Genomic DNA, 21,537 nt, shown 5'->3' with positions numbered 1-21,537 from the left:
GTCTGCGCTCCTGCCCCCCTTGATACAAACCCACAACATCGGGGGCTGCACATTCCTGCCCCTACTCCCATGTGGATTTGGCGGGCTGAACCTCAGGTCCAACCTATGTGTTTGTGCGGTGAGTGTCGGCGTCACTCGGGAACGATGTTCAATGAAGACAAATCAGCTGTTTCCTGACATCATTTGCTCTAATAGTGAAGCATGTGCGCGATAGTAATGCCGAAATAACAAGGACAATGTACGTCATTGTCAAAAACTGCTCGCAATGTCGGAGACAAAGGGAAAAAAAATATTCTCTGAGGGAGACCTTTAATCCAATCGAGGAAAGAATTTGGAACTTTTAGCCAATAGATGAGCTGTGAAAGGTTGCTATCAACCATTGTAAACACTAATATACATATATAGGATTTGCTTTGATTTGAATGACACATCCGCCTTGTCAACAATTTCACGAAATATATTTAAAAATACAAGGTTATAGTACAGATTTAAGTGTAACAATGACACTGGTTTTACTTTTTAGAGGACATGAAGGTAAAAAGGTTGCGAAAATACATATTTAGGTGACTATTTTTGACCAATTCAATCAGAGAGGCCCTAATATATATATATATAATGTATATAAACACATAATATATATATATATATATATATATATATATATATAGTATATACTAAAGATACAATGCAAACGTGTTTTAAGGTATCGTACAAGGTCAAGAAAGTTAGATTTCTGCAATTGGCTTGTCTCATGTAGCAAAACCACACAATATGTCACCTGAATTGTTTGTAAAAGCCCCCAAATCCGATACCTCAATTTACTGAAAATTGCTCGGTACAAAGTAAAATCAACAAGCAGCCTCTGAGCAGAGGTGAGAAAAGCAGCTTTCCTCATCAGTCTGGCACGCTAATGACGGCTCCCAAACGCTGCAACCGTCACCAGCGCCGCACCTTGATTACAGCCTTCTGATTGGCTCTAATTTACTGCATATGTGGCCCAGGGTCACAGCTTTGAGACGCCACGGTGTGACACACAAACGCACATTCGCTACATACATGTGACTGCTAACAATTGCTTTTTACTCACTTTCATTACACTTATTGACCTTGGTGAGAATTTTTCTAAAAACCTTATGACGCAAATGGTAGAAAGCAAACTTTTATGTCAAGCAGAAAAACACTTTTATTATAGTTTGAAATTTTTCATTATGGATAGCCTTTATTTTGTTTTGACTTATTTTTTTTTAAATACAGTTCATTTTAATTAATGATTACAGCAAATTTGTTTTTTAATTTTCAAAATGCCTCATTTTAGATATGATTGCTTGACATCAAATGTATTTCACCACAAAGTGAAAGCATTAAAAAAACACTGGGGAGCTGAAATTTGCCCCAGATGCTAAAAACATGTCAAAGTTCAACATGGCACATCCGGTTAATTATCGAACTACCAGAATGTGGCATCCATTGGCTAAAATCCTATGAGAATTATGTGAAAAAAGAAGACCCAAAAATGTTCAAAATACCACAAAAGGGGTTTAAGTAGCAAAATCCACCTGTTTTTAAACCATCTCTGGTTTTCAGACCATTTTGCTCATTATTGTCGACTAAATATGACATCACATGTAATGACCAATCACAGCTCAGCTTACAAATGTCACATGATCAAACAGGTGAACCGTGATGGGTAAAAACGGATGGATTTTGCTGCTTAATTCATATTCCACAAACGCAATATTAATCCGAATATTGTGTTTAAATAAAAGTAGTTGCTTAGAACATATTAATGTAAAATAAATATTTTTTGACCGCATGCTGCCGATGATGTCAGGCGGGCGTGAATCACTACTCGCTCAGTGCTGAATGAAAACGAGGCACCTGACTTGATGGCGACGGTTTTGAATGGCCGTCGGGCGCGAAAATACTAGGCGGGAAAAGAGCGTTCACAACAATGGCCAGTGTTTACACTGGTGGGCTCAAGCTTTGTTTTCACTGGGGCTCTTTCCTCCAGCCAAAGTGTGTGTGTGTGTGTGTGTGTGTGAGTGAATATTTGCGGCCCATGTGCTGACCAATGCAGTTGTAACAAAGCCCTTGTAAGCCAGAGAGGATAGAGTGAAATATTAAACCGGGCTAAATCCGAAATGAAATCACAACAGGGCCGACAAATTAAATACACTTTTGTCCAGATAAGTACACCAAGCAGGTTTGTGTAACATTGACAGCCATATTTGTGAAAAATATGATTATAAGTACATCGGTACAACATCTAACCCTCTGTGATATTGCTTGATTCTTGTTGTCTTCAGTAAACAATACAAAATAAACAATAATAATTGGTCATCTCTAAATAAAATTTTCATGAAAGACTACAAAAATTAATCACTTATCACTTTTGAGTGATGGAAATCAGATTTGACCCTTATGCAGTATTTTAACAAATTTTTGGTTCATTTTCTTCCACATCATTCTTGCCGTATTTTAGCCAAGAAATGTCACACTCCTGGTATTGTTATAACTAAGTGGTGGTGCCATGTTAAAATTTGATATGTTGTCACCATCTTGGTGAAATTTCAGCTCCCTAGTGTCTTTTTTGAATGCTTTCCCTTAGATGTGAATTGTTTTTGATGTAAACATCAAGAGAATGGACAAAATACAGCAGAAGAGTTAAGTTCTAGCTCTAATATCTCTATTATTAAAATACTTCATTTAATAATTGATTAATTGTCAATAATTGATGAATTTTGCCGGCTCTATATTTTTAATGTTGCCTTTTTCTTGCTCTAGTTATATGACAATTCGTGTCTCCCCAACTTATTTTTTTTAATCGCTGCACCTTGCAATAAATTCAAGTTATATGGTCACCGTTAAACTGGATTTAGTTTCAACTGCATTATAATTCGGAATTAGTGTTCTCATATAAAAATGCATTCAAGTCAACGTTATTGGTACATGAATGGAACATGTGGTTTCAATCAGCGAGCACTACTTAAACTCTAATGTTCAAGTTCAGTCGCTCTCTCACACGCGGTTCACATCGGCATTCATGGACACACTTCGGTTATAAAGCTTTTACTCCGTATTTATTTTTTTACTGTCAAAGTCTTACGCGACATCTGGCACATGACCATTTATCATCCGGCGAATAACATTGCTGCTGATGTACCAAGCAAGGTGAAAAGGACAAGCGCAAACCAGATGACATCAGCATTTTTGATTGCATAAGTTATGAATGTGACATATAAACAAGATCGTGTATTGTTTAGCTGTGGATAGCAATACAAAAAACGGCATAAACACGGCTTTGTTAAAGTGTGCCATCTTGACATCACTAAACCAAATAGAATGAAAGAATGCGTGTCGGGGGAATGATTTACACACTCATTTCATTCTCGCCTCGCCGCACAAGAAAGTCTCAGTTTTCACACAATTCTACTGTCATTTTCGGATCTATAGAGGAGCATGAATTACGAGTAGTTTACTCCAGTTAACTCCATTTTTCTCAATGTCTCAAATGTATTCGATATTTTCACAACAGCCGTCCAGTAAATCACAATCGATTTCCATGTTTATGCGGCCAAGGAAACATCGTTGTCTTGCTCAATTCACAGAACCAGCGCATGATTCCCACAAAGCTGGAAGCAGCAGATATAAACGATCTCATAACATGGTTATAAAAGCATTCGCAGAACCCAAACACCAACGTACACGAAGAGGAAATTCAATATCGAAAAAGCCGCAATTAGAATGTTCCATCCTGGACAGCTGCCGCCGACTGAGGCCTTTAATTCACCCAGAAGCCTCTTGCAGGAAATGATCTGAGGCCGTTGGCAGGAAGCTCGCTAGGCTAGGAAGTTATTGACGGTGATTATTCGTAAATGCATGAATAAGAATCGCTGAAAATGAATTAGACGAGAGCAAGCCTTCTTCTATGTTTTGTTCTCATGGTTTGTGGTATACTCAGGATTTTCAACTATGAACTCTCTCACTGCCAGTCTGGTTAAAACCGATTTTTGACTCGTTTAGCCGTCAGTGGCAGTGACTGCATTAATAGTGCGTCAATTACTCACCAAGATTCAATTTTGCAATACTTAAGTCAATCCAAAATATTTCTTGACAATAATATGTTCTATGCAGCCCCTCTAGTGTCAACACGGCATTCTGGTTAATACATTGTTCCCTCATTTTTTGGGGTTATGGGGACCGAAAGTGTGCTAAAGTGCATAAAATGTGTTTATTAAAACCTTGAATACCATTCTTTCCCATGCCCAGTGATCCCCCTAACCGTAGTACTGCAGGTGGACAAGCATGTGTCTCTTTGGGCACAATTTTTACTTTCGTTTACAACACACAACATACAGTGTGCCAGAATGAGCAGGCGCTAACTCTCCCTGACTCTGCAGTCTCCCACCTCTCTCCACTGAAAGTTGATGCATAGCTGTTTTATCTGTGTTTCACCTTGTTTGCATGTTTTATCTTTTTATTTTTTAACGTTATTTTAATGTACAGCACTTTTGTTGACCATGGTCTTTTGAATGTGCTTCAGAAATAAAATTTGACGTACTGAAACACAACCCATTCCCCAAAATGCAAGTTTTCTTAAAGGGCCAGGCTGGATGATTCCTGTTCACTTCCCCCGACTGAAGTCCAGAGAAACATACATGCCCTCGGGGTAGCGGCTGTCGCATGTCAGCCAAACCGAAGCCCGTAGTCATGAAAAAAAAAAAAAAACTGCGAGGGGGAGGCAGTTTTATTTTACATCTTAAACACACGCACGACCTCTCTTGTACTTCGGCATGCGCGCAGCTCACATTTTCGAAAACAAACAAAAAACTGTGAGGCCCTGAAGTGAAACACAAAATAGCTAGGGAACACTGTATTGTCTTTGTGGAATTAGAATTAAACAGCAAAATATTCTTGTTTTTAACCATCTCTTTGGGCGGCCATCTTGCAAGTAAAAAACAATTATGACTTAGCTAGCGGGTGTCACATGAAAAATTTGGGAAAAATGGTGAGCTGCGATACGTTATTACCTGAGCAACAGTGATGCTTTTCTGGTGACTGCTAATGACAAAATGGCCGCCCCTGTGATAGATAAAATCAAGTATAGTAATATGTATAATATAATATAACATTCTTACTGGATCTCAACCATCTTGAACTGGATTGATATAAATCAAAGTCAATATGGGCTAAGACAAATATTCATTCAAGTCTAACCACCATTTTACTTCTATAAAATCAGACAGTAGGTCAAGCTAAAAACGTTCAGTTAAACTACGGACAAGTTGTTTCTCTTTATTCACAATATGCAGTATTTATGTCAACACCTCCATTGTGTAGAACAATGCACACACACACATACACACATGCATATACATCACTTTTATCAGCTCTCCTCCAAAAAGCTCAGCTGTTTTCTAATCAGTCCCCAAACACCACTCATGCTAACAGTTGGCGTCATGAACATGTACGAAGACAGAAATAGTGGCACTTCTGACAGTCTGCGCTCACAACAACGAGTGACAAAAGCACTCAGCTGTGGAGCTACCTCACAAAAGACACAAAATTAGTACATTCGTTCAGCTAGCTCACACAAACTGAGCTATGTTTTGTCGTCAAATCCTCATTGTTTTGAACAAACAAGCTAACAAGTAAGTACTGTACTAAATCTGGACTCAGAAAATAGAGGGCCTTTTGTCAAAATTAATGATCTTTATCGTGATTGTGTTATGAAGAAAACATTAGTTATTACTTTAGTTGCATATTTGCATATTAACAAAAGCTGTACAGATTTAAAACAAACTCATTTTTAGGATATATCATTCGCTGCTTAAAAATGGACGGAGGGCCGCAAATAGCCCCCAAACCAAAGTTTGGAAACCACTAGTTTCGCCAGATGACTGAATAAGATTTCCAAGCCCTGAGGTCACTTATGATGCAGTTAACAATTCACCATCAAAAACTTTTTACTACGCTTTTCCAAAGCCAGATTTACTTAACCCTTGACCCTGCAAGATGTTTCCTCCAAAATAGGTCCTGGCCTTTGAAAGCAGCCATGTTTGTATTTCCACGTCCTTACTGACTCCACGTGGGGGATGATGCGACCGTCCTAGTCAGCTCATCCTAGCTGCTACCCTATCTAAACGCTCCCGCTGGGTCAACACGGACGTCACCCGTCCTGATCCATCAAACTGTGCCGACTGCCTAAACTCACTCCTTCATATCTGACTCATTAGGTCATGGATTGGATGTTGCTGACGCCATCAAATGGCAGCAAGTTGTGAAAACAGTTATTTGTTGTCGCTGACGTGGTTAGCTATTAGCTATTAGCTCTTTCAAGTTGCCTTTGGAAGGGCTCATGCGAAAATCGGGGTAAAAGCATGATAAAATATCGGGTTTTCAATATGTCCAAAATTGACAATATTTCCAATTTTTAATGGCAGTAAATGAGCCCGACATGGGCTACACTTGACACCTACAGGGTATATCTCTCGACCTCACATTTGCAAGCATTTAGAAGGGACGGCAGGCAGCGTGGCGTATTGAAACTTAATCGATGCAATATTTTAGCCTCCTAGTGTTCTTTTGCATGCTTTTACTTTGATATAACACATCAAAAAACATCAAAAAGCCAGAGTTGGGTAAAAAAATTTCCCCAGGGATTGATTAGCATTGTAGAGCAGGCATAGTTTGTGTATTATCTTCCATGGCAGAATATGAAGTAGATGACTAGGAAACAAAATTGAAGCTTTTTTTTTTTTTAAAAAAACAAACAAAAACACAAATAAGCCCACAATTCAAAACATGGAAAATTGTGGTCACGGGTTAAATGTGCTTCATTGATTAAACCAACGGCCATGAAGAAGCTAATGCAACAAAGCGGAGCAATATCAGACTTTGGTAATACAATTAGGTCATGGAAGGGTTATTTTTGTGCGCCATGATAAAGACATGTCTGCACTTCATTGTCAACATATTTCACGGTGGTCCAAGAGGAATTTATTTTTCCGCCCCTCAACTGTGCGGGTGTGACACACCAGAAGACTTCCACATCAGTATGACATGCTTGTCACAGAAAATGGGCGATATAAATATTAAAATCATCAGTTGCTATTCATTTCATAGAACTGTATGTTAGCTACATATAAATGATATGTGATCTTTTACTTACGTTCACCAAGGTATGTAGAAAAAATCAAAAACCCTAGGATTGAACCCTGTGGGACACCACCAAATTTGAAAGCTGAGCTGGAACCAGCCTCTGATTAGGTTGACCCAAGTAAATCACACGCTACGTTAAAGCCTCGCTGCATATCTAATTGGCCTTGTCGTAAACACCACACATGACTGGAAATAGATTAACCATTGTTCCTAAATAGAAAGAAAGGAAACACTTCAGCATCTGCGTCACATTCTTACCCTATGATTTGACGTTGGCTTTCGTTATCATTTTGGGAAAAGCCGAGCTCCTGTCTGCCATATCCTTGTCTATACCCTGTCATTGTTGGGTAATTAGATGAGCTTCTAGTCAGTCGTAACCAGCATCATCATACACACCCTAACCATAGCCTTCAAAATATGGAAATTTCTAACATGCGAGTACAGAGGCATGTGTTCTTTCTCAAAGCGTGTTGACAGCGCAGGGGAGTTGTGGTTGGTAACGATTGGGGGGGTCTGGGTTGCTCTGTCATCACTCTTATCACCAATATGATTAAGGGTAAAAAAAAAAAAAAGGTCCTGAAGAAATTGGAGTACCTCGGCTGAAAGAATGCTACATTTATTTTGTGTACACTGTCAGGAATGAGTCAAGCTAATTGTAGCAATAGGCGTTTAAGCTAGGTGAGAAGGCCAACTTCAAAATAAAGCTTATTTTATAACATATGGACATCAATGGTATATTTTTATTTCTGAGTGAATCCTGACAGCACGTCGCGGCATAATGACTGATTTGACTCATCGGGGACATCAGCAAAGTTCACTTGCTAATTACACTAATTAAGGATACTTAAGAAAGACTTCATTAAACTGACAACTTATAATACAAGGCCTGTTGCCAGTAATTAGCAACGTTAGTTAGTTAATTTGCACTCAATTGCCATAAAAGCTAGAAAGAAACCTCAGGCTACTTTTCAAAGACAATATAATAGACGTGAATGACGCAGTTGCCGTTCCAACTGATCACATTTTAACGAAACACTGCCCGTAAAACACTGCTATGTAATGTAAATGTAAGTTCGCTCATTAAGGTTTTCCATTTCTAAACATTTTATGCATTTGATTTTTTAACAAAAGAAAAAAAGGGCAAATTGAGCAAGAAAAAGAAAAGTTTAATCACTACTTTGCACTTATTTTGGCTGTTGCAAGTATTTTTGCGAATGTAACCCCTGCAAAAAAGTTGAGGCTAAACTATCTAAAAATTAAAAGGATTAAGTCATTATTACTTGAATCATTATCTTTGGGATTCATATATATATATATATATATATATATATATATATATATATATATATATATATACAGTATATATAATCCAAATACCTAAGTATTCAACAGATTTTTCAGTAGGGTATCCCAATACCAAAATATTCAACAGCTGCAGCCTTAATTTGAGTTTGGACAATGTGCCGCTGAGCACTATTGTTACAAGCAACTCTGGAAATAGCTATTTATAGGGAGCTACAAAGCACAGCTGTTAGTATTCGAATGAGAACGGAGGGAGGGGGGGGCAGACAGGAGGGACAAATAGGTAAACAAATGCTGCTATTGTGCATAAACACAACATAGTGTAGAAAAGCTGAGCGCCGGTTTCCATTGGAGAAGTGCCTCCCGCGGGCCCGACACTTTGGGATTGCAGCTCGTCGGCTTTACGCCCCGTCTCCGCCTCCTCCTTGGTCTTCTGACCCGGTCCACTTAGGCACGGTCTTAAAACAGTTTGAGCCCCAACAGATGCTGATGGGTGCCCCGAGGGGTCAAGAGTGGTGCGGGAAGGCGTGAGCGAGACAGAGACAAGCGTGACTGATGCGCGCGCGGGCTGCTACAGACGCCGCTGTAAAAAGCCTTTAAGATAAATAGCGCTTCAACTTCCTCCTCTGGGTCCACTTTGGACTTTTTAGCACTATATTTAGGATGCTTCATCAGCAACAATAATGTGAGAGCATCCAGCGTCAGACTATAAAATTTTCCAAAGGGTTTGCATTTTCTGACACACTTTAAATAAAATGCTTGAAACGTAGCTCAGAGACTTCCACCGCAAACCTGAGTGCATTAAGGAGTGTATTCAAACAGCTAAATACTATAGCTTAATCTTTGGGTCTGCTATTTTAGTGCCGATGCTAAATAGTGCCTAAGATGCAGCACTTTAACCATTTATGCAAAGAATGGAGCAAAAACATTGCAGCAACTCATGTAGACAGATAATATAGCAGCTCTCAGTCATATTATTTATTTTCTGTGAAGAACTAATATTAGTGCTGTACTGATGATCTGAGATGAGTTGCGACATCTCCCTAAAGAGCAGCAAAATGGCTGTTCAATTGGCGTAATGCGGAAAAAAAAGTTTAATTCCGTCTAGTTCTATATAGTTGTATTCTTACAGTTTTTTTCAAAGCACGATATCATAGTGTCATTTTTCTTTTGTTTAAAAAACAAAAAATGAATGTTTTTTGAGAAAAGAATGGGATGCTCTAATGGTATTTAAAATCACATCCATTGGAAACATCTAATATTCCTCTCACCATCCTTTTAAAGTAACATTTAGTATTCCAAACTATTGCACAAGAGTAACTACAGTTAAGATTTGAAAGTTTAAAAAACGTTAAAAAAAAATACTTTTATCTCCTCATGAGAGTGAATCATGTGAGTGTGCCAGCATTTTTAGTGTAGAAATTTAAGCACTGATGATAGTTACATAAAAATAATAAAATACTGCCTCGGTCTTAACTTATCAGTAGTAACAATGAAAATGCTGATGCTTGTGTCTTTTAATGCAAAAAAAAAAAAAGCCACAAAAATCCAAAGAAAATACAAAACAAATGGACGGAAAACCCTTTGACAATAGACCTCAACAAATCATTGTTTTATGATGAAATAGACTTTCAATCTTAATCCGCATTTGACTGCATTGTTGTCATTCAATCTGCACTACTCCCTTAAAATCACTGCAGCAGTCTCTTTAGAGTCGCACAAAGCAATTTGATCTGCGGGGCGCACATCACATCTGAAACGAACCAGACTCACGCAAGTGTATATTAGCGCGCGGGCCGACACCTGACACCTTAACTCAAACACTACACAGAACACCTTGGCGACATGTAGAGTGAGGCCAGAGGCAGCAGACGTACGCTGGAGACGATTTTACCAAAAGACACTCGAATGACTCTCAGACTATGACAAACAAAATTCGCTGGTCTGAAGTCTTTGGTGTGAATGGCACATGTCATGTTTGGAGGAAACCTGGCACCGCTAATCAGCAGGTCTGTATCATCCCTACAAAGAAACATGGTGGTGGCAGCATCATGCTATGGGGATGTTTTACATCAGTAATTCCTGCCAATAAGGCATTGACAAAGTATAATGCAAAGGTTGCAAATACTTCTCTAAGTGTGATTTCTTAGTTTTATATTTTTAATAAATACAAAAAAAGTCACAAAAACTTGACTTTCGCAGTCATAATACGACATTGTGTGTAGAGTTCTCATAAATACAGTTTAAACGAGGCTGTAATATGGCAAAAGTTGAAAAAGTGAAGCACTGCAAATTCAGTGATATCTCTACTTATGAGTGTCGCTTGTTGACTAAAACTTCAAAATTATACAAAAATAGATATTACTCCTGTGGATGTGTAAATGATGTCTCAATCACTGGAAATGTAAAATAAAAGCGTACAAATAAAACGACCTAAACAAATTTCTCTGCACTCACCACCGATATACCAGCTCCATCCCAAGGCAACCAAATGAACTGTATTCATATTATCAACTGCTTAAATTAATGTTATGAATTAAAAAGTTTTAAAAATACAAATAGAATGACCTAAACAAAGTTCTCTGCAAACACCATCAATACATCAGTGGTATCTCAAGGCAACCAAATGAACTGCATTCGTATTATAACCTGCTTCAATTAATATTTAGCGTGAAAGGTTTAGGAGGGGTTTTGTTTTTTGTCTTGGAACGGATTAGGTTATTTACACGTAAAAAGTGTCTCTATTGAAGAAAAAATTCACATTCCAAAATGATTTCTTAAACTAATACATTTCGTAAGTAGAGGTTCCAAACGTGATGGCTTCTTTCTTGGCTTCACTTAGCGGAGTTCAGTCAAAGTCAGTCTGCTAGTTTTGGCCAAATGCTGCTAACAGACAAATAAGAAAAAAAAAAAGTTACAGTACGGTCTTTCTTTCAAATGCTTCACACGGACGGGGTCAAGGACATTCCAAAGACATGAGAGTGTGAAGTAAATGCAAGAGACGACCACCCCAATGATGAATACGGGGTGACCTTTATGGGCCAAATCTCACATCAACACTCTGGCGCATACGTTTTATTAGGTGAATGAAAGACATACGACGCGGCCAATGGCACACGCGTTTGCAGTCTTGCAGATTCTTAAAACATTTTTGTACACCTCTTCAAAATCTCTTCCAGTCTTTGTACTTTTTAACAGGGAAGAAATCATTCAGGTTACCTTCATTCAGACTCCTGGACTCTCTCAAAGCGCTTCTGCTATAAGTCAAATCCATGCGCAAACGGCTCACATTGTGGATACATGAACGTGGTAGAAATAATCACAGTTGATATCTTTATCCTTTGGCGCAGGCTGCGAGCATGGTTACACGGGCCCCCTCAACAAATTGCCAGGTTGGATTTGCTTTAGTTTGTGCATCTTAGAATACAATTTGATTGAAAACAAACACGCTGCCAGAGAGAGAAAAAAAAAGTCTGCAGTGGGGGTTGAGGGATGGAAAATTCCCATATAACAGGGCTGACTAAAGTTAGAAATAAAAGTCAAACCAAGGAGGTCCGAAAACTGAAGATGAACATGCAACTTCAATTTTCTTCCTTCGCTGTCTGGTCGAAGCAAAAAATGCTCCCCGAGTATGTTTTTAGTGGCTGAAATCCAAGATCCAAATAGAAAACAACTCGCTTGGGAGTATACAAGTGCAAACAAAATAAACACTGCTCTCATGCTGCTACTGATCAGCAACTGAATCCGGATGCTTTCTGTGACAAAACACATCGATAACATTGGAAAAGCAATAGGAAACTTTTTTCAGGTTTTTCAGTAAGTGACAGCTATATTGAGTGACATGAAAATTATATTATCTTTTCAAATTAAGAGCAAATTGATTGGAACATGAAGCAACAGATGTGTATGACGAAAAAAATGGATGCTTTTTAATGCCATTTAAGCCTTCGTTTATTGAGAATCCATTCAAAAAAGGACTTTTTATGCTTTTTATTTGGCCCACAAATAACCTATTTTCAGTACACTATCTACAACTATTGAATATTCATTGTGTGTTTTGTGCGTGTGCTCAAGACCTCAGAGCGCATCTGTGGAGCAGCCTAACCCTCAATGAAGGACATTCACCACACCAGGGTTCTGCGGAGAACACGCAACATCATCAAGGACAAGACACAACCACAAAATGATCTGTTAAAAATGCTGCTATCAGGCAGATGCTACAAGGGCCTGAGGACTACCAGACTGGCAAACAGGCTCACAAACTAATCTGCCTCCTACTGCATGCATAAGCAATATCTTGCACTAAAAAAATTGCACTACATGATATTCTGCACTACATTACACTACATTTCTATTTATTGCTATTTGAATAAGAATTTCATTGTGTTGTACAACCTTACATATGACAATAGAGCTCTTGAACCTTGAATGCACGATAACAAATAGAAAACGACAAAAAGACTTTCCACACATTAAAATTTAAGTCTTACTTAAATTCCTCCTTAGAAACACCTGTAGCACATTTTGCTGGCTTCAAGAGCACATTTGAGCAAGCCTGGTTTGTTAACACGATCAGTAAGAACGGCTGCATTGACAGTTCTCCCCAGCCTATATGGAGCACTAGCTTAACTACTAGCCCAGTACTTGCATAGCGGCCATTTTTTCTCTCTATTCTTCATCACTGTATATTAACGTCTGTTCTCCCCAATATTTTTTTCTGACCATTTGAAAACCTTCACAAATGACCTAGCTTATGCTAGGTCGCAGTATTATTCGAGCTCATCATTGAGGATTCCTTGTTTGCTCCATCACGTCACATGACAGCACACAACCGAGCATCTAGGAAGAAAGATGGCCAACCGAGAATACCAGCTACATGGCAACCTTCAACATACACCTCATGAGTAGCAAAAACCTCCAAGGTATCGGGTTGCAGGCAGGAAACAGATGGCCTGCTGGGGCTGGGTAAAAAAAATAGAAGGAAAAAAAAAATCAAATGCCATAGAAGGCAAGCGTGAGTGACTCCTTTTCTATTTTTTTCTTTTGCTCCATCCTTCATCTTTTCATCCTCGGCTGGAAGGAAAAGGAAAAGTGAGGCGGCCGTGGCGGTTGGGGACCAGATCAGCGGCTTCAAGCCAAAGATCACAGCGATGGAGTTCCCAGGGAGAGTTTAAACGCAGCATGTTTCAAGCCGCAGTCGGCCAGTAGACTATAAAAGGCTACTACTGTAAAACATACCTTCAGGTGACTGAACATTTTCACGTATTTGGTAGCTTTCATTTTGATGCCAACATTTTTCATTTATAATTAACGGCTAATTGGGAATTTGACCGCAGTTCCGACTTCCTTCAAAGCGGTCTGATGACCTGTGCGCGGTATGACTAACCGGATGCGTCAGCCTCTGATGGCAGATGACCTTTCGACCTGAAATCAGCAGCCATAGCTCAATGGACTGAAGTACTCTATTACTTTATGTCCTCAAGATTAGAAGTCATTGTTTACTTTAAAGTAATTAATTACTAACCTCAAAGTAATGAATCACTTAAAATAATCACACAAGTAGATATTATTTTAATACATTACTTCAGTACTTTCGTACCTAGTCACTTTAATTCTTGATTCCCAAAAGTGACTTTAGTACTTAAGTAAAAAACTACTCATTTACTTAATACTTTACTTACTTACTTAATACTTTAGGACTTTAACACCTAAAATAATCAACTACTAACCCCAAAATAATTAATTACTGCAGAAACTTAGTACCGAAAGTAAAAACTACTTTATTACCTAAAGTAATCACTCCATTACTTGACTACTTTAAACAATCCATTACTTTAGGTTTGAATCAATTTATTTATTGATTACCAAAAGCAATTACTTACTTTAGTACTTAAGTGCAATACTGATCATTGACCTAAGTACTTTAATACCAAAAACAATCAAGTACCAACCCCAAAGTAATTAAATACTTCAGAACATTACTAGCTAAATTATTAACGTCATTAATTGATTACCAAAAGTAATCAATTACAAACCCCAAAGTAATTATTTTAGTACTTGATTACCTGAAATAATCACCCCCAGTACTTGATTAAATTGAGGATAATTGATTACTTCAGTACTTTAGTCACTTAAGTTGTTGATTACCTCCGGTAATTGCCTACTTTAGTACTTAAGTGCGAAGAAAAACATCAAAATATGTCTTTGGGATTTGAATGCGTTAAATAGTATAAAGCTCATGCCAACGATATTACTGGCACTAAATCCTGATACTCTCAAGAAGTTTCAAAAACGTGGCTAAAGATTTATTTACATTAGACCACAAATTTTGGTATGAAGTCACATGAATCCAAACAGTCTGGTAGAAGAGTATGTTTTAACAAGAGTTACATAAATAACCTTAAATTGACTTATGCTTGGTTACATTTCCACATTGTGTAGAATCCATGAAAAAAAAGTTTAACTCCAAAGAGAAATTAAAAGTACATAATGAGCGGGGCTAAATGTTTACTGGGCAGAGTACAAACCACCAAGAAATAGTTTAGTAAAATAGGAGCCCCTCCTCAAACTGAGCTGCTCGGCTGAATCCAGCATTATTCACAACTTTTACTTTTCTTGATCTTGTGGGGGATAAAGTCCGCAGAAAACAACAAATTAAAGACATTTTCTACACAATCACTAAATTACCGCCGGCAGGAGACAAAACCTATCCGTCCTCACCAAGGTTTTGTTTTTTTTCCTCCTTTGGGGGGGGTTGAAGTCGTACATCTGCTTTGGCCATCAGCCCACCCCCCCCTTGAACTTACCCAATAACTTCGACATGGAGTATTTTTAGAGAAAGTGGAAAAAAGTAAAGAAAGCCTTTCATGAATGCATGCTGAGTTTCAAAAGACATAAAAGTGGAAACATGAGAAGGATTTTTGAAAAATCCAATAAAGAATCGAGATGGCCGGAACGGACACGAGATCCGGTATGCTTAGTCGAGTGCCAGCTTGTATTCTGCCTTTCTCGAGTAGACAAAATCATTTTGACGACAATGAATGAAACTGACAGAACGTGCGATAAAAATGTGAGGCTAACCGGCTAGACGTGAAGAAACGCGCGCTTCGGCGTGACAAATCACTCCCACTGAACGGGGGTGGCGGAATGGGAATTTATGCCTAAATATAACTATTCAAAAAAAAAAAGTAAAAGCAAATAAAACCACGATGAAATCATATGAAGGAAACAAGCCAAACACTGCCATAAAAACTCAAATGGGGCATTGAGTCTGGAAAGTCCTTACAATGCAAAAGTTTGGAAACACCCTCTCGTTTATTACCTTTTCATCATCACGATTTGTACATAAATACTTTTTGTTTTGTTTTGGGAGGTTGTTGGTGTTTTTTGTTTCTTTTCTGTCTTGGGCTTGTGTTGGTTTGGTTTTGAGTTGTGTTGATCTTATTTATTTTTCTGTTTTCCTCGTGTGAGTGTCTTGTTTAGTGTGATTGCTCCCTGCACCTATTGTATCCTGCCCAGGTGTTCCCTATTGTTTTGTAACATTTAGTTTTCTGTTTTCAATGTGCTGAAAACCCGAGGTCAAAATCTTTATTTATTTTTTCCCCCAATGAATTGTTTTATCTCTATAGGTTCAGGAAACAAACTTCCACAGTGTAATATTTTATACTTGTGTGAATTTTGTCATTATCATGAAAAATGAACAGACACCGACATAGATTATACAATATATATTAAATAAAATAACAACTATAGAACACTATATAACTATAACTAATATAATAACTACACAGTTTTAGTTCATTTTATAAATATACAATGTAGCTTCTATTCTATTTAAAAAAAAAAAATGGAAAAGGTCCACACTCACAATAATCATTTCATTTGGAGACATCACAAAAGTTAATCTGACATAATCAACATATCAAAGTTTCTCTTCAGTTCATTCAAATGCGCTCATCAAGCCGGCTGTTTATTCCCGTCTGCCTTCTCGTCTCGTAGCCCAAACCACAGACTAATTCATAAATGACTAACAAAGCGTCCCTTGTGGTTTGGGAGAAACAAGGACTCGCAACAAAGTTAAGTGGAGGGAAACCTGGCTCATGGCAAAGGGGAAAGCGAAAAGGCGTCGCTAATAGAGAGCCACGTGTTGACAACGCTGTTTGGTGAGCCCGCGGGTGTCCAAACTACGGCCCAGGGGCAGTAATTTTTCACATTGCATGCAGTATTTTGACATTTTTTGGATCATTTTCTTCCACATCATTCTCCCAGTATTTTACCCCAGCTATGACGCATCCTGGTCGTGTGATAACTATGTTAAAATCTGCCATGTTGTCACCATCTGGGTGAAATTTCAGCTCCCTGGTCTCTTCTTTCAATGCTTTCCTTTTGATATGAAATGCCTTTGATGTAAAGCTCTAAAGATTGGATAAAATACCGCACAAGGGTTCATTAAAGTTGAATTCTGACTTTGAGTTGGCCGGCCGTCTAAACTGAGCGAGAAGGGCCTTAGTCGAGGAGGTGACCAAGAACTCTGTCAATATGTCGGAGCTCCAGCGTTTCTCTGTGGAGGGAGAAGAGCCTTCCAGGAAGACAACCATCTCTGCTGCATTTCACCATTAAGGCCTGGATGGTAAAGTGGCCAGATGAAAACCACACCTTACTAAAAGGAACATGGCAGCCTGTCGGGAATTTGCCAAAAACTTGAATGACTCTAGAGCATGAGAAAGAAAATCCTGTGGTCTGATGAGAATACGACTGAAGTCTTTAGCGTGAATGCCAGGCGTCATGTTTGGAAGAAACCAGGCACCGCTCATCAGCAGGCCGATACAGTGATACGTGGTGGTGGCAGCATCATGCTATGGGGATGTTTTCAGCAGTAATTTGATATACAGATCAAAGGATTGGCCGAAATACCGCAGTAGGGTTAAAATAAAAAAGAAATATTTCCACCGCCGTCGGAATTCGCCGCTCCATCGAGCATCATTAAAAATCATCCTGCTCTCACTCGCTCGTGCCAAGATTCGCCAAAGGAGTTCGAAAGCGTGTAAAATGGAGACCACTTCAGGTACATGCCTTTCTGGGTTGAATTTGTTCATCCACTCTCACCGCCGTTTACCTCATCCATCCAAAAAAGAAACGTGCACTTCCCTGTCAAACGCCTTAATCCAGTGAGTCAATCTTGGCAAATCTCCCTCCGTGCTCATGTTACCTCATGTCTCACCGGAATCCAACAACACACACACAATTAGCGCGCACACCCCAATTAACTTGTACTCTCTAAAACGCAAGCGTGCACACATCCCCTGAGGTGATGCGAGAGCAGCCGTTTGAAAACGGCAGGGCAGCGCGACGGCGGCAACGGCTCGCCGTAATCCCGGCGTGTTCAGACACAAGGTGACACTTACACACACATTGTCGAAGGCAAACACCTCGCTGGTCCGGCGAGTAACTTCCTTGTCACACTCCTGTAGCGTTGAAAACAAGCTCTCACGTGAGTAGTCCAGCGTGGGTCCGAGTCCAAAAAAGGAAAATGTGCTGAGGGAGCGAGCGAGGGAGGGAACAAATGAAGAACGGAGGCTCCTTTATGGTGACTCCTCATCCAAAGTTTTTTTTTTTTTTTTGGAGTTAAAGCCGGCTTTAGACAACAGGAATGTGACAGCGAGCGAGCGAGAGAGAGAGAGAGGGAGGGAGGGAGTGTGTGTATGAGAGAGGCGGTAGACACAAGTCTGATGTGTAGTAGAGTTCACCTCAACAGCACACTACTGTGTTAGCAGTCAGAGGGATGTAGAAAGGGGAGGGACACCATGGAGGGGGGCCAGTGTGTGTGCGTGTGTGTGTGTGTGTAAGAGAGAGAGGCGGCAGTGTGTGGCTACAGGAAATGACCTGGGGATTTCATTCAGATGAAATTGGGAATGCGTTGTGCAACAGGCTCAACCAGCCTTCATGGAAAGTTGTGAAAATTGTAGTGGACAGTAAATAAACAAAACACTCAAAAAAATATACAGTACTAGTCCATCTTATGATTAGATCATCATTATTTTATGCTTTCCAAGGTCAAATATATGCATATAAGTTACTGCAATTCCGCAAATATAGGATGCACATAGGGGTGCACGATTATGGCAAAAATAATAATCACGATTATTTTGGTCAATATTGAAATCGCGATTATTTATCACGATTAGTTACCATGTTTGGTCAAACATGTCTATTTATTGCCCTTTTTTTTGAACAAGCACTATATAAACATGCCTTCAAGACTTGATGCTTAAAAATAATGATAAACTAAAAGAAATAAAGTAAATAATTAAAACAAATGGCACACAGGGCAACACAGCTGACTTACTTACTGAGTGTAGCAATGAAAAAAAAGAAACCTACTTAGAAGCAAGCACATTATTTACTTTAAAGCAAATTTTAATCAATTATCGGTCATTTTACACTGAATTTATTCCAGCTAGGGTTCACGATTGACAATTAACACTGTATATAATAGGAATCAGATGAGAAACTCTATACCATATCACAGTGGTAAATAATATATCAAGGTGAGAAAAGCAGAGGCTTTTGTCATGCAAACATGTGAGAAACATTGCCCCCTGGTGGTAGGATGACAAAGTGCTTGATTTGACATGTGTTTTAGTAATATTCCTGTGTGTAAACAAGGATGGACTCGTACGGTGGTTCAGTTTGCTCGCTTCTTTTATTGCAAATTATGTCACAACAACCTTAGCTACTGATGTCTGCCTTGTAGCTCGTCCCGTTACGATAATTGTTGTAAGTAAGAAATATTTGGGGTATTACGGTACATTTGGTACACTGGGGATTTAATTTCTTATTAAATATGAGTTTCATGGTACTGACATTTCTAACCAGAAAGTGAAACGTCTTGTTTACTGAAGCCGCATCCCTCACAGTGTGGCAGCCATGCCCCCTTTATGATGTCATTCATAAAGGTCCATTCAAGCGTCATCTTGCAGAATTTCTTCTGTAATAAGCTTTTATTGTCATGTTTACCTGCTGGGGCGGGGCCAGAGTGAGAGGGGGGTGTTTATAGTGATAAATTCTAGCATGATTAAAAGCTCCAAAATGTTGACTTTTTAATTTATTTTTCACAAATCTAATTTGAATTAGCATCGTTTTGGAACTAGAGGAGGCAGACAGAACATTTTAAAGACATTTTTGTGGTTGGTTTTTCCCTTTAAACCACCACTTGAAAAAAATATGCAATCAAAATCAAAAAACCATGCAACGCGCTTTACAACGTTACACATCAGCTTGAACTTTTCATTCTAAAATGACGTTGAAAAATGACAATCATCGCATTTGAGACATTTGCGCGTAATAACATTCATTTAACGAGCAGATTTGCGGCGGGATTTCCACTTATGCCCTTAAAGCATATTCATATGCACACACAAACACACTTATGCTTCCTTGGCATTTTTCCCCTTCATTCTCTCCCTGTCCACGAAGAAAACTGAAACCAGCCACAAGCTGAAAAGAATTAGACCCCCCCGCCCCTCAAATTCAAGCCGGCTCCCATCAATGACGGCCACCATGTAAAACCCCCAAAATGACTTGATGATAAAACTACCTGGTTTCACACAAACCTCCCTTTAGCTTTAGCATCGCGAGAATCCCCATGTTTCTCATTTAGTTCCGAGCGGCCGCGGACAAAAATGCTGCGGTGATTACATAAACAGACAAAGTGCGAGTGGAAGGATGGAAGCGAGGAGAAAAAAAAAAGGTGGGGGGGGGGGGGGGGACTGGGGGGGCGCAAAAACACAAGAGGGGGAATTTAACACCTCTGCTTTCTGCCAGATTCACTTTGCTCCGAATTCATTTTAATCTAATTAAATCGCAAAGCGTTCCCCCGAGGGCTTGCCATCTCCATCAAGATGTGGAACCTCAAAGTCGGGAGCGTGATTAGAGCTTTGCGGCACGCTTTGGTTCCGCCCGACGCGGGATGACGACGGGGAACGCGCAGGGCTGAGCTAACCCGCTGGCAAAGCAGGCTCCCAGCTGGCATCGGCAAATCGCCATGGCGACCGCTTTGCGAGAGCGCCAGAAACTTTTCCAATGTTTAATTTTTAACCTAAGCTTTATTGGAGAACGCCTTGTATGGGTATTGGCAGGAATCACAACAGATGCTATAAATGCAACACATTCAGAGGTCAGGCGAGGTCACGTGTGTTTTCTCGCAGCGGTGTTCCTCAGCGTGCCAGCTGCGGTCGTTTTGTGCAGAGTCAGGTTTGCGTTAAACGAAACTTGGGAGCTCCTCGTTCCTTTCCGCTCGCTAAAAATCAAACACACTGAGACAAAGGCCCCTTTTCTTTTTCCGCCCCTGGTTTTGTGTTTGCGATACATTAATTCAAGAATTAAAGAAAAGTAATTCAAGAAAAAAGTAACGTTTGCCTTCCATAGTTCAGCACCAAAGTAATCAATTACTTGAAGTGCCAACATTACTTAAGTAATTGATTACTTTTGGTATTAAAAGTATTAAAGCAATTCATGAAAGAAGTACTTAGTCATCAGTTAATCCAGGCACTGAAATAATCAATTACTTTAGGTACTTAGGTGCTAAAATCAAATACTTTAGTCCCTAACATACTTTTATAATCAATAGGTACTAAAGTACTAATTAATGAATTAAGTAGTGAAATAACAATTACTTTAGGATCTTAACGTCCTAAGGAAATTGATTACTTTAGGTGCTAAAGTAAAAGCAAAATTTTGGTACTTAAAGTAATTGATTATTTTAGGTCCGAAAAGTACTACAATTAATGACAGAACGTGTACAAAGTTAATCAGTTACTTTAGTACTTAATTTTCGGTGCGCCTTATTGCCCGGAAAAGTACAGTGCATGTTGGAAGGTACTTGCAAATATATCGAAAGCGTCCATTCCCGTTTGATTTATAAGACACAAGTCGCCGCGCAAGGTAGTCATGTGACCGCTCCAGACCACACAACCTTTGAGCTCCAAAGCGCACATTTGTGTCGGAGGAAGAACCCGAAGGGTGTTTATCTTGGCCTGTATCTGTGGACGGGCGGTCACTTATTAAACATCAAGT

The 21,537-nt window shown here is 39.2% G+C and overlaps 1 protein-coding gene across 1 annotated transcript in view; it reads right to left on the bottom strand.

The window, feature by feature from the left end:
- The window catches only part of eva1aa (eva-1 homolog A, regulator of programmed cell death a), a 60,027-nt gene that overhangs the window by 6,963 nt on the left and 31,527 nt on the right, over positions 1–21,537 (bottom strand). The window lies entirely within an intron of this gene.

The sequence above is a fragment of the Hippichthys cyanospilos genome, chromosome 20 (genome assembly GCF_059441005.1).
Source record: "Hippichthys cyanospilos isolate Australia breed blue-spotted pipefish chromosome 20, RoL_Hcya_1.0, whole genome shotgun sequence".
In the NCBI taxonomy this organism is placed as follows: domain Eukaryota; kingdom Metazoa; phylum Chordata; class Actinopteri; order Syngnathiformes; family Syngnathidae; genus Hippichthys; species Hippichthys cyanospilos.
The sequence above is the reverse complement of the archived record's forward strand: the minus strand, read 5'-3'. Positions and strand labels throughout refer to the sequence as shown.